Raw genomic sequence first — 11,231 nt, 5'->3', positions numbered from 1 at the left:
CTGTTCACCATTCTAAGGAATTAGACTCTGTCTCAGATCTCTGCTGTCTACTATCTTGGTCTCATGCTCAGACAGGGCTTCAATATGTGATGTCAAAGATGTCCAACACCATGTCAAGGTTTGCATGGTCTCCTGACTCTATCAACCTGCAGTGAAAGCGTGTTTCTTTCCTGATAGTTCCCAAGGGGAGTTTCTATTTACTCAGCTTGGATTACTTGTTTATTTGTGAGCAGGCACCCTTTGCCCAGCATGGGTCATGTGACCTAACCCTGGACATCTCTAACTGAACCGTTGGACTGAGAGAGAAAAAGGAGGGTACTTAAAGGAAAAGCAGGGATCCTGTTACTAAGAGGAGGAAGGGATGTAATATGATTTATGGTGAAGTTTTTTTGTGTGTGTACCTGACACGTTGGGCTTTATTCATCAGGTTGGCCTCTGAGGGACTGGAGTGTGAGTGGCTAAGGTTGGTCATGCATGTGTTCCGTGCTTACCTGACCATGACTGACCTCCTGTAAAAACCCTGGGCACCAGGACTCAGGTGAGCCTCTCTGGCTGCTGTCACACGTTGTTGCTGGGTGAATTAAATCCTGTCCACGAGACTCAACAGGGAAAGGATAATTGCAGACTTGTACCCAGTTTCTCCCAGATTCTGTCCTTTTTGTCTTTTCCCTTTGTTGGGTCTATAGGGCAGTTTTATTGAGTTCTAGAAACTGAAGAATCATTGAACCAGAGGGTGGTCTTGGGAGCTTCAATGCACCAGCAATAAAAATTTAGGATATTTTACCTGGAAATGTGAAATTCTGCCTTTTTTGAGAATTAAGATCTTATAGTCACTCCCAAGCTCTTCAGGTAACAGCAAGGGCCTGATACCCCTTTGGGAAATTTTCTGTCTCCCACTGAATGTAGGCTTTGGGGGCCCTTCATCAGTGTGACTCATTTTTGAAATATCTGTGTCAAGCAATTCCAGTGTTGCATCACATGAGCCCATACTTGATTTTCTTCATTTTTTTTGTTTTGTTTTTGCTTTTTGAAGGAATAATATCCCTCTAAGTTTTTAAGACAAAATTTAGCATTTAGATTTGTTAGAAATGAATTCAATATGGAGCATAATTGTCAAAATAATGTTTTATCTTATGTCAGAACATGCAGAGTGAACAACAGAAGCCCTGCACCTGGGGGATGTCCCCTTATTGCAGAGATAGACTTAATACAGTTGCAAGGAGAGAAGAGCAAAGTAACGATTGGTCCTTCCACAATTCCTTCCTTCTTTTATTTTTGATTGTGTTGTTTTTTCCTTTAAAGAAATAAAAAGTAATGACACTGCTTTGTTTCAACTTGTAATCTTATTATCTTATTATTTTGCTTGTCACTTCATTGATAATGTTTAATATAGGTTGGTGTGTCATCTTCCTAGTCAAGTTTTTTGACTTGTACCACTGGCACCCAAAGGCATGCATATTTACGATACTACTCTTTTACATTTTTGAGCCTCCCATAAACTGTATAATTCTGTACATATTCTTTGGGTCTTTGCTTTATTTTTAAACATAATGTTTCTAAGGTTTACCCATACAGTTGCAGGCAAATATGGTTAAATATACTTTAACAGTGGTAGTTAATTCCAGTGAATGATTACATGATACTCCAGCTCCTACCTAGTGGAATTTTCCATTGGCTGATATTTCTTTCTTGTTAGAACCAAAGCTTCCATAATAATTACTGTGTCTAAAATTTGAGGCTTGAGGGTGGGTATTTAACCTAATGGTTAAGATACTCACATTCCAGCCAGCGCCGTGGCTTAACAGGCTAATCCTCCGCCTTGCGGCGCCGGCACACCGGGTTCTAGTCCCGGTTGGGGTGCCGGATTCTGTCCCGGTTGCCCCTCTTCCAGGCCAGCTCTCTGCTATGGCCCGGGAAGGCAGTGGAGGATGGCCCAAGTGCTTGGGCCCTGCACCCGCATGGGAGACCAGGAGAAGCACCTGGCTCCTGGCTTTGGATCAGCGAGATGCGCTGGCTGCAGCGGCCATTGGAGGGTGAGCCAACGGCGAAAGGGAAGACCTTTCTCTCTGTCTCTCTCTCACTATCCACTCTGCCTGTCAAAAAAAAAAAAAAAAAAAAAATACTCACATTCCACATTATAGTAACTAGGTTCAGTTCCCAATTCTGGCTCCTAACTCCAGTTTCCTGATAATGCAAACCTGGGAGATGGTAGTGATGGTGCAGGTGATTTGGATTCCTCCTACCCACACAGGAGATCTGGGTTAAATTCCCAGCCCCTGGCTTCAATCCAGCCTAGTCTTAGTTATTGCAGGTATGTGGGGAGTGAACCAATGGGGAAGAGCTCTCTTAATCTCTGTCCATTTCTTTTTTTTTTTCTCTCTTTTTTCCCTCTCCTTTCCTTCCCTCCCTTTCAAATAAATGAATTAATAAAATAAAATAAAATAAAACAAAATCTGAGTCCTTAGTATGTGCCAGGCATTATCCTAAGAGCTACACAAATGTTTACCACATTTTTATCTTTACACCAAACCCCAAGAGGTAGGTATTATTTAATTTTTCAGATAAGAAAAAGGTTAAGGAGCCCAATTTTGAAAGACAACTATGTTAAGCAATTGTCTAAGTCACATATTTGAAAGCAGCAGAGGCAAGATTTTAAGTCCAGCGTACCTTCACTTCACAGTTTTGGGCAAATCTTTGCCCATGTGCCCACTTTTCTTGTTGGATTATGAAGTTCGAACATTTTGCTGTTTTCAAGTATCTCCTTAGAGTCACAGAACCAACTTGTGCTGTTACAGGCACTACATGAGTAGATTAATCTCTCTCGTCTTGTGTAGTAAAGTAAAGGTATTATCACCCTTTACATGCGTGTGATGAATCTGCACCTCTGCTTGCTGACAACCTGACACCCAGACCTTTGCCTCCAGTTCCACTCATGTCATAAAGTGTGGATTGGTTTTGTTTTTGTAGCATTATCTGTTTTAGAACATGTCTTTTACATTTTTTTTTTTTGTATTTAATCTTAATTGTTACATGTTTCTGTAGAGAACATTTTCAAAACATGATCTTTAACCCCATCAGAACCTTCGATTCTCTTCATCTTCTGCCTTTCCACACTGAATATTTTTTATAGCTCTTTTCCCTTGTTCTATTTACCCAGAATTCAATGCGTATTTATTGATTGTCTTTTGATGAGCAAGACAATGTGCTAGATACAGGGCATACAAAAGCAAATGAGGTAAAATTCCTCTTTCTGAGAAACTTACATGGGAATAGCCACATAAACAGCTAATTATAATGAAATGTGATAACTTCTGGCCTGGAGCTATAGTCATAAGCTTCAGGAATATACATGACAAAGTATTTATTTTTGCTTTAGGTGGGGCTTAGGAATGGTGACCTATGCTGGGAACTGAAAAATGAGTAACGTTTTCTTAAACTTTAGTAGAAAGTGAAGGTATTCAGTGAAAGGGAGGAACACCAACAAATGCTTGAGGGCCTGAAAATTCAGAGCATATTCAAGAATCAGCAAGTAGGGCCATGCAGCTGTGATATAGTGGATCACAGGAATTGGGAAAGGGAAATCCAGGATGGAAGGCTCAAGAGAAATTGGCAAAAACTTCAGAAGTGGTTGACTGGGGTGGCCATGGAGAGGAGAGGGAGAAAAATAGGCAAAGTTCACTTTCCAACTCCTCAGTTATTTTTGTTGTTTTATTATATATTCCAAGCTTACACGTTGCTTTTGCCTTTCAAGGCTTTTTATGGTAATAGCTCTTGAAACACTGTACCACATTTTAGACAATGGTTTCTTTTTTCCCTGGTATGATGACTTTTTTTGGCATTAAAATCCACTACGTAAACATAGAGTGTACAGTTACATTAATTGCCGTTTCAAGTAGAACCACACTCACAGACTCATTCTGTAGAACAGTTTCTAGTCAAATACATGACATGGAACAAACTGGAGATGCATGCGGTATTTAGATGGAGCTGCATGTCTTGTGTTGCTTATAAATGTCAAGCAAGAGGGATGTAGGTGAATCGTCTTCCACTACTCTCCATTCTTGGGTACCATTTTTTTCATATTTGGAAGCACATCTTTTGTATTCAAAATGTCCATTATTTTCTCTTTATATCACAGTCTTCCATATCAGGTAAGTATTTTAAGGTTAAAGTCTCAAGAGAGAGATGGACATTGTGGTGCAATGGATTAAGCTGCTATGTGGGACTTGCATCCTGTATCAGAGCGGTGTTGATTGGAGAACTGGTTACTTTGTTTCTGATCCATCTTCCTGCTAATGCATTATGGGAGGCAGTAAGTGATAGCTCAAGTCCTTGGGCCTTTGCCATCTCCATAGGAGACCATGAACCATGGAGATACCTCTGTCTCTTTCTGTCTCTGTGTCTTTAAGAATAAGAAAATAAATAAACATAAAAAACAAAATCTTAAACTAAAGGGAATTACCAACACATATGATTATGACATTGAATTCCTGTCCAATATTCAAACACTTGAGTTTCTACCATTTTCTTTTTTGAAAAATTTTTTAAAAAATATTTTATTTACATTATGCAAGTTTCATGTTTTTCATATATACAGACTTAAGAACATAGTTTTACTTCCCACCCTATTCTCCCTCCTGCCTATGCTCCAATTCTCCCTCCTGCCTATGCTCCAACTCTTCTTTCTCGTCTCTCTTCTACTTCCACTCTTAACTTTTTTTTTTTTTTTTTTTGGACAGGCAGAGTGGACAGTGAGAAAGAGAGAGACTTTTATTTAATGAATATAAATTTCCAATCTACAGCTTATGGATTACAATGGCTTCCCCCCCCACCAAACTTCCCTCCCACCCGCAACTCTCCCCTTTCCCGTTCCCTCTCCCCTTCCATTCACATCAAGATTCATTTTCAACACTTTCAATTCTCTTTATATACAGAAGATCAGTTTAGTATATAGTAAGTAAAGATTTCAACAGTTTGCCCCCACATAGTAGCACAAAGTGAAAAATACTGTTTGAGTACTAGTTATAGCATTGAATCACAATGTACAGCACATTAAGGACAGAGATCCTACATGATATTTTTTAAAAATTGATGAATTTTCTATGCAATTTGCAGTTTAAAACCAAGTTTCTTTTTTTCATTTTCAATTATCTTTATATACGGAAGATCGACCATAATTTCTTTATCCAGTCAACAGTTGTTGGGCATCTGGATTGATTCCATATCTTAGCTATTGTAAGTTGAGCTGCAGTGAAGATGAGGGTACATACAACTCTTTCATATGCTGAATTATTTTGGTTTGGGTAAATTCCCAGGAGTGGGATGGTTGGATTATATGGTAGGTGTATATTCAGATTTCTGAGGTATCTCCATACTGTCTTCCATAGTGGCCAGACCAGTTTACACTCCTACCAGCAGTGGATTGGGTTACCTTTTTCCCCACATCCTCACCAGCATTTGTTGTTTGTTAATTTCTGTATGAGAGCCATTCTAACTGGGGTGAGGTGAAACCTCTTTGTGGTTTTGATTTGCATTTCCCTGTTACAGCTAGTGATCCTAAGCATTTTTTCATGTGTCTGTTGGCCATTTGGACTTCTTCTCTTGAAAAATGCCTGTTCAAATCCTTTGCCCATTTCTTAACTGAATTGTTTGTGTTGTTGTTGAGTTTCTTTAGGTTTTCATAGATTCTGGATATTAACCCTTTATCAGTTGCATAGTTTCCACCAGTTTCTAACATGATATCTCACCTCTCTTCCAGCCACCATCTATCATCAAGCTTTTTCTTCCTCCTTTGGAAATCTAATAAAAAATCATTTTATTGCTTTGTATATATAACTTATATTCACTCACTTCCAGCTTGATAACTTTTTCTACATATTTTTATCATTCCATTTATATATTATGTGAAAAATGTTATATATTTTAGGTAAGTATGAACACATTCCATATATTTTATGCTATTATTTTTCAGTTAGGGCATTGTTTACAAGAGTAAGGTGAGATCATTACAAAAGAAGTAGATACATTGGATTCCACATAAGATCCCATTTGTAACAGCAAATACCAATGCCATCTCACTAGTCCAAGTGATTAATTTCAGTTCACAACCGATGGCTCTGATAGGTCTAAGAATCAAAGGGATCACACAAACAAGACAAGTGTCTGCTAATACTAACTGATAGAATCAAAAAGGGAGAGGAAGATCCAACATGGGAAATGGGATACACAGCAGACTCATAGAATGGCAGATGTCCTAAACAACACTCTGGCCTCAGAATCAGCCCTTAAGGCATTCGGATCTGGCGGAAGAGCCCATGAGAGTATTGTAGGCATGGAAAGCCAAGACACCATGGAAAAGAAAAAAAAAGAAGAAGACCTAAATGAAAGATCTCTGTGAGTGAGATCCCAGTGGAAAGAACGGGGCCATCAAAGAAGGAAGTACCTTTCTCTGAAGGGAGGAGAGAACTTCCACTTTGACTATGACCCTATCGGAATAAGATCAAAGTCAGCGAACTCTAAAGGCTTCCATAGCCCTGGCAACTCATGACTAGAGCCTAGGGAGATTACTGACGCCATGAACAGGAGTGTCAAATTGTTAAGTCAGCAACAGGAGTCACTGTGTACTTACATCCCATGTGGGATCTGTCCTTAATGTGTTATCTAATGTGCAGTGATGCTATAACTAGTACTGAAACAGTATTTTTACACTTTGTGTTTCTGCGTGGGTACAAACTGATGTGATCTTTACTAATTATGTACTGAATCGATCTTCTGTATATAAAGATAATTGGAAATGAAAAAAAAAAAAACCCTGGTGTTAAATTGGAAATGGCATAGAAAATTAATTAATTTTTTTAAAAAAATATTATGTAGGATCTCTGTCTTTAATGTGCTGTACACTCTTATTTAATGCTATAACTAGTACTCCAACAGTATTTTTTTTTTTCACTATGTGTTGCTATATCGCGGCAAACTGTTGAAATCGTTACCTAATATATACTAAACTGATCTTCTGTATATAAAGAGAATTGAAAATGAATCATGATGTGATTGGAAGGGGAGAGGGAGCGGGAAAGGGGAGGGTTGCGGGTGGGAGGCAAGTTTTGGGAGGGGGAAGCCATTGTAGCCCATAAGCTGTACTTTGGAAATTTATATTCATTAAATAAAAGTTTAATTAAAAAAAAAAGAAAAATGGCAATCTGTTTTATGGGTGGGAAATATTATGTCTGTTCTTGGATTAAAATAAAATAATACAATTCTGACTAGCTAAGCAAAAATAAATACAATCATCCCTTGGAATCCATGGTGGATTACTTCTAGGATCCTGTTTTTATTAGTCATAAATATAAATAAGGTGCTCCACATAAAAAAAAACAATAGATGCCCAGATTCTATTAATAGTGTACCAGCATATGCACTAACACATGTACATAAACACACACACATACATAAGCACATAGACATGCATTTTCCATTTTAATCCTTATATAAAATTTTAAAATACCCTCAGTTGACAAAATGAACCTATAACAAACAAAAATGATCTCAACACTATGAGTTAGGTTAACTTAATGATGCCTGTTTAATGCATTCATCTTCACGTCTGGAATCTAGATGATATATAGCCCTTGTTTCTGCAGCTGGTCATAAAGCTTTACCAGCTATTTATATCTTTCTTTGACAACACTTTCCATGTGTTGTTGTTGTCATTGTTGTTTTTCTAAACACCTCTTAAGCATTGGTGGCCTTGTAGTGAGCATTCGCATGGGACATAAACATTACTAAACTTGTTCTGTTCTTGGAGGGCCATTTGGGCAAACCATTAGTCAGTGCCTGTGCACCAGTACAGAAACTGTAATTTGCTTATTTTTCTTTAAAGAAATGGCAGGAAAATAGAAATATAACTCACATGTGTGTCTGTTGGATGGACTGTCTTTCTCCATTCTCTTTCACGGACACTCTTGAGAAGGACTATAATTCTTTTTTTTTTTTTTAACTTTTATTTAATGCATATAAATTTCCAATGTACAGCTTATGGATTACAATGGCTTCCCCCCCATAACTTCCCTCCTACCTGCAACCCTCCCCTCTCCTGCTCCCTCTCCTCTTCCATTCACATCAAGATTCATTTTCAATTCTCTTTATATACAGAAGACCAATTTAGCATATATTAAGTAAAGATTTCAACAGTTTGCACCCACACAGAAACACAAAGCATAAAATACTGTTTGAGTAGTAGTTATAGCATTAATTCACAATGTATAACACATTAAGGACAGAGATCCTACATGAGGAGTAAGTGCACAGTGATTCCTATTGTTGACTTAACAAATTGACACTCTTCTTTATGGCATCAGTAATCACCCTAGGCTCTTGTCATGAATTACCAAGGCTATGGAAGCCTTTTGAGTTCACCGACTCTGATCATATTTAGACAAGGTCATAGTCAAAGTGGGATCTCACTTGCAGAGATCTTTCATATAGTTTTTTTTTTTTTTTTTTTTTTTTTTTTTGCCAGAGTGTCTTGGCTTTCCATGCCTAAAATACTCTCATGGGCTTTTCAACCAGATCCGAGTGCCTTAAGAGCTGATTCTGAGGCCAGAGTGCTGTTTAGGACATCTGCCATTCTAAGAGTCTGCTATGTATCCCGCTTCCCATGTTGGATTGTTCTCTCCCTTTTTTATTCTACCAGTTAGTATTTGCAGACACTAGTCTTGTTTATGTGATCCCTTTGGCTCTTAGTCCTATCATTATGATCAATGTGAGCAGAAATTGATCACTTGGACTAGGGAGGTGGCATTGGTACATGCCACCTTGATGGGATTGTATTGGAATCCCCTGGCACATTTCTAACTCCATCATTTGGGGCAAGTCTGATTGTGTATGTCCCAAATTGTACATCTCCTCCCTCTCTTATTCCCACTCTTATATTTAACAGGGATAACTTTTCAGTTAAATTTCAACACTTAAGAATAATTGTGTATTAATTACAGAGTTCAAGCAATAATATTAAGTAGAACAAAAAAATACTAAAAGGGATAAAGTATTAATTTGTTCATCAACAGTCAGGACAAGGGCTGATCAAGTCACTGTTTCTCGTAGTGTCCATTTCACTTCAACAGGTTTCCTTTTTGGTGCTCCATTAGTTGTCACTGATCAGGGAGAACATATGATATTTGTCCCTTTGGGACTGGCTTATTTCACTCTGCATGATATGTTCCAGATTCCTCCATTTTGTTGCAATTGACCGGATTTCATTGTTTTTTTTTTTACTGCTGTATAGTATTCTTTTTTTTAATTAAACTTTTATTTAATGAATATAAATTTCCAAAGTACAGCTTATGGGTTACAATGGCTTCCCCCTCCCAAAACTTTCCTCCCACCCACAACCCTCCCCTTTCTCACTAAAAAGGCCTTCTAATCCTTTCTCCCTCTCCATGCCTTCAGGAACTCCTAGAACCCAAATGTTGGGTTTTTTAATAGTATCCTGTAGATTCCTGACAGTATTTTTTAGATTTCTGATTTCTTCTTCTTTTCTTTGATTTGACTGTTTCCTTTCCTGTTCTCTGTCTTCTAATTCTGATATTCTCTCTTCTGCTTCACCCATTCTGTTTTTAAGGCTCTCTAATGTGTTTGCCATTTGATCTATTGAGTTCTTCATTTCATTGTGGTTTTTTGTCACTATCTCAGTTTCATGTTCTACTAGTTGTTTCATTTCTTTTTGATTCCTCCTTAATATTTCATTTTCACGGGAGAGATTTTCTATCTTGTCCATTAAGGATTTCTGTAGTTCAAGAATTTGTTTTTGAGAACTTCTTAATGTTCTTATCAATTTTTTGAGATCTGCTTCTTGCATTTCCTCTATCTCATCATCTTCATAATCTTGCATTGGCGTGTCTTTCTCATTTGGGGGCGTCATAGTGTCTTCCTTGCTCTTGTTACCTCGGCTTCTATGTTTGTTGTTTGGCATGTTGGAGATAATTTATGTGTTTTTTTTTGGTTTTGTTTTTGTTTTTTTTTTTTGTTTTTTTTTTTTTGTTTTTGTTTTTGTTTTTTTTTTTTTTTGCTGTGGTGTTTTTTTTCTCATTATACTATGCCTCTAAGTGAGCTGTCTGCTTTGTTGGATCCTTAGGGGCTGTGATGGGTGTGGCCAGAGAGCTATGCTTGATTCTTCAGGTTTAAGGCTGTGCAAAGAGCGACTCTCCCAGATTGCTCACTTCCTCTCTTTTTTTTTTTGACTCAGTTGGGAGTGGAGTTGAGGGTAGTTGAAATCTGGCCTCTGTGAGTATTCATTTGATCTACCCCTGGGACCACACAAAGAGTTTATGCAGCCCTCAATGTGTTCTCGAGTTTTGTTAAAGTTACTGAGTTTGGCTGCACTTTACATATGTAAAATCGCGGTGCTCTTTGTTTTGCTTGGTGAGTGAAGGGAGAGGCCTCTGTTTCCCCCCCCCCCCACAATGTCTCGGGTTTCTGAGGTCTTTGTCTTACCCTCCTCCGTTGGTTCCCGCGCTGGCTGGCGAGATTCTGTGGCTCGTCTCCCGCCGCTCGGCTCGTCTCCCGCCGCTCGGCTTGTCTCCCGCGGTTGATTTTCCACGCGGTGGGCTCCCTGTAGGTCCTCTGTGTCACATCCACTGGATCCGGAAGCGTTTCCTCTGCAGTTTTTTTCTTGAGTATTTTCCTGAGGCTACAGCAATTCCACTTTTATGAAACTTTATTTTCCCAAACTACGGCGCACGTCCTCACTATCCGCCATCTTGGCTCCACCCCCCTGCTGTATAGTATTCTATAGAGTACATGTCCCATAATGAGAAGGGCTATAATTCTGTAGCAGTCTATACCAGCTGTCAAATAAAACCATCTGAAGACAAAACCAACTTTTTATCTTCAATTGCCTAGTCATTAGAAATTTCCAATGCATCTATTGGTGTACTTTTAATAAAATTATCTTTTAAGTGTTTACCAGGACATGAATCTCTCAAGTTGTGCCATCTGACAAGACTACTGACTCTTTGCCAAAGTGTTTACTCTTTTATTCTTCCTGAATTACTTCTAGGGTATCTTTACCAGTTTGCTTTGTACTTACATGTGATCATTTGGCTATGTCCAGCAAATAGAATGTAAGTAGAAATGATGCTTCCATTTTCAGGTAAAGACATTTAAGAAGTAGTGTGTATGTTTTGCAGTCTCTTTTTCTTTCTGTCACCATATGGATGCAGAGACTGATAATG

This window comes from Lepus europaeus, chromosome 4 (genome assembly GCF_033115175.1).
Source record: "Lepus europaeus isolate LE1 chromosome 4, mLepTim1.pri, whole genome shotgun sequence".
Classification (NCBI taxonomy): Eukaryota; Metazoa; Chordata; class Mammalia; order Lagomorpha; family Leporidae; genus Lepus; species Lepus europaeus.
Note: the sequence above shows the minus strand (reverse complement) of the source record.